Here is a 3142-nt window from a genome sequence, read left to right on the forward strand (position 1 = left end):
GACCTGGTGTCCGCAGCTTGGTAGACCTGTTGCCCGTTTCATGGCTGGGTAGACCTGGTGTCCGCAGCAAGCCGTGAGTAGACCTGTTGCCCGTTTCATGGCTGGGTAGACCTGGTGTCCGCAGCATGCCCTGGGTAGACCTGGTGTCCGCAGCTTGGTAGACCTGTTGCCCGTTTCATGGCTGGGTAGACCTGGTGTCCGCAGCAAGCCGTGGGTAGACCTGGTGTCCGGAGCTTGGTAGACCTGTTGCCCGATTCATGCCTGGGTAGACCTGTTGTCCGCAGCATGCCCTGGGTAGACCTGGTGTCCGCAGCATGCCCTGGGTAGACCTGGTGTCCGCAGCTTGGTAGACCTGTTGCCCGTTTCATGGCTGGGTAGACCTGGTGTCCGCAGCAAGCCGTGAGTAGACCTGTTGCCCGTTTCATGGCTGGGTAGACCTGGTGTCCGCAGCATGCCCTGGGTAGACCTGGTGTCCGCAGCTTGGTAGACCTGTTGCCCGTTTCATGGCTGGGTAGACCTGGTGTCCGCAGCAAGCCGTGAGTAGACCTGTTGCCCGTTTCATGGCTGGGTAGACCTGGTGTCCGCAGCATGCCCTGGGTAGACCTGGTGTCCGCAGCTTGGTAGACCTGTTGCCCGTTTCATGGCTGGGTAGACCTGGTGTCCGCAGCAAGCCGTGGGTAGACCTGGTGTCCGGAGCTTGGTAGACCTGTTGCCCGATTCATGCCTGGGTAGACCTGTTGTCCGCAGCATTGAGTGGGTAGACCTGGTGTCCGCAGCATGCCCTGGGTAGACCTGGTGTCCGCAGCTTGGTAGACCTGTTGCCCGTTTCATGGCTGGGTAGACCTGGTGTCCGCAGCAAGCCGTGAGTAGACCTGTTGCCCGTTTCATGGCTGGGTAGACCTGTTGTCCGCAGCATGCCCTGGGTAGACCTGGTGTCCGCAGCTTGGTAGACCTGTTGCCCGTTTCATGGCTGGGTAGACCTGGTGTCCGCAGCAAGCCGTGGGTAGACCTGGTGTCCGCAGCATGCCCTGGGTAGACCTGGTGTCCGCAGCTTGGTAGACCTGTTGCCCGTTTCATGGCTGGGTAGACCTGGTGTCCGCAGCAAGCCGTGGGTAGACCTGGTGTCCGCAGCAAGCCGTGGGTAGACCTGGTGTCCGCAGCATGCCCTGGGTAGACCTGGTGTCCGCAGCTTGGTAGACCTGTTGCCCGTTTCATGGCTGGGTAGACCTGTTGTCCGCAGCAAGCCGTGGGTAGACCTGGTGTCCGCAGCATGCCCTGGGTAGACCTGGTGTCCGCAGCTTGGTAGACCTGTTGCCCTTTTCATGCCCTGGGTAGACCTGGTGTCCGCAGCTGGGTAGACCTGTTGTCCGCAGCAAGCCGTGGGTAGACCTGGTGTCCGCAGCATGCCCTGGGTAGACCTGGTGTCCGCAGCTTGGTAGACCTGTTGCCCGTTTCATGGCTGGGTAGACCTGTTGTCCGCAGCAAGCCGTCGGTAGACCTGTTGCCCGTTTCATGGCTGGTAGACCTGTTGTCCGCTGCCGGCCTGGAAGTACTCCAAGGGGTCGCTGTTTCTCGCTGCCTCCGGCTATGTCATCGTAGAAGGCGGCGTGCGCCACTGCGCCCCCTCGGTCACGTACATCGGTTCTCTTTCCGGCCTCCGCCGCTTCGGGCCCATCTGTCCGTATTATGGGAACGAGGTGACGGGCCGTATCCCCACAGGCTGTTGCCGTGCCTGTGTCCGTGGCGGAGAAGGGCGGACGCGCGTGCGGTCGCCAGGGCCAGAAGAACACCGCCGATGTCGGGGCGAGTCGCGTGGCTTCGTCCGGCTTCCCGTCTTACCCAGTTCGACTGGGACAGGTTAGCCCAGAGAGAGAGACCGATGCGATCCGAGAGCCGCTCCCCGGCCCAGGCGAGGCTGCGTGCTCAGTCGGGGGAGAAGCGAGAAAGCCCCCAGAGAGACCGATGCGATCCGAGAGCCGCTCCCCGGCCCAGGCCGAGGCTGCGTGTTCAGTCCGGGGGAGAAGCGAGAAAGCCCCCAGAGAGAGCGATGCGATCCGAGAGCCACCGCGCTCCCCCGGCCCAGGCGAGGCTGCGTTGTTCCAGGCGGGGGAGAAGCGAGAAAAAGGCCCAGAGAGAGGGCGAGAAAGCCGCGAGTGTGTCCCGCTCCGGCCCGGCTGCTGCCGGTTTCGTGACAACGGGGAGCCGGGCGCCCGCTCGCTCCCCCGGGGATGGTGGCGGGCGAGGCGGCGGCGCCTCGCCCCTTTTCTGCCCGGCCTTAAGCCGGGGCCCCGCCCGCTCGCCGGGTGCGGCATTTCTTCGGCTGTCGGTCCCGGTGCACGCTGGTGGCCGGCAGCCGGGGCTGGATTTCTGTGGGGCCGGCCCGGGGTTGTGTTGAGCCTGCCCGGGCTTTCCCTGGCCCCCCTCCCCGAGAGCCCCCCGGGCGTGGCTCGCTTGGCCGAGGTTGGCTGCGCCTCGTTTCCCGCTCCCGACCTGTGTTGCCAGAGTTGTGTCCGTATCGAAAGGGCAGCGGGGGACATGCAGTGGGGCGTGTGGCCTCGCCTCTCGGCTTCGCTTGCTTGCCTGCGAAGGGGGGCTCGGTGACGGGAGTGTCCGGCCCTGCCGTGTGTTGTTGAAGTCGTCCCCCTTCCTCGGCCCTAAGCCGGGGACCCGCGTGTAGCGGGCAGAATTTTTCCGGGGCGGCGGTCGGCCGCGGTGGCCGGCCGTGTCCCCCCCCCCAGGACGGACCCCGCAACCCAACAGAGAGCGAGCGAGCGAGTGAGCCCCCGAGAGTGTGTCGTGGGCGGGGCGGCGGCGCCTCGCCCTTTCTCGGTATCGGCCGGGCGCGATCGAGGCACCGTGCCGGGGCGGCCCGTGGTGTCTGGCCTGCCCCGGCTGCCGTGGTTGCCGTTGCCGGCGGGGGCTGGGTTTTGCGAGCGGCTCCGTTCTTTTTTATTAAAGCGTGCCGGTGTGCGGGGCAGTGTGGGGGTGCCCGCCCGGCCTCCGTTCTTTTTCTCTCGCGGCCCTAAGCCGCGGCACCGAGAAGCGCGCGCTGACGAAGGGTCACGGGCCGCCACCGAAGCGAAAGCGAAAGGCGAGAGAGAAGGGCTGGCTGTGTTGGCGAGTGAGAAAAGAGACCGTATGT

This window comes from Sturnus vulgaris, unplaced genomic scaffold, assembly GCF_052056855.1.
Source record: "Sturnus vulgaris isolate bStuVul1 unplaced genomic scaffold, bStuVul1.hap1 Scaffold_192, whole genome shotgun sequence".
Lineage (NCBI taxonomy): Eukaryota > Metazoa > Chordata > Aves > Passeriformes > Sturnidae > Sturnus > Sturnus vulgaris.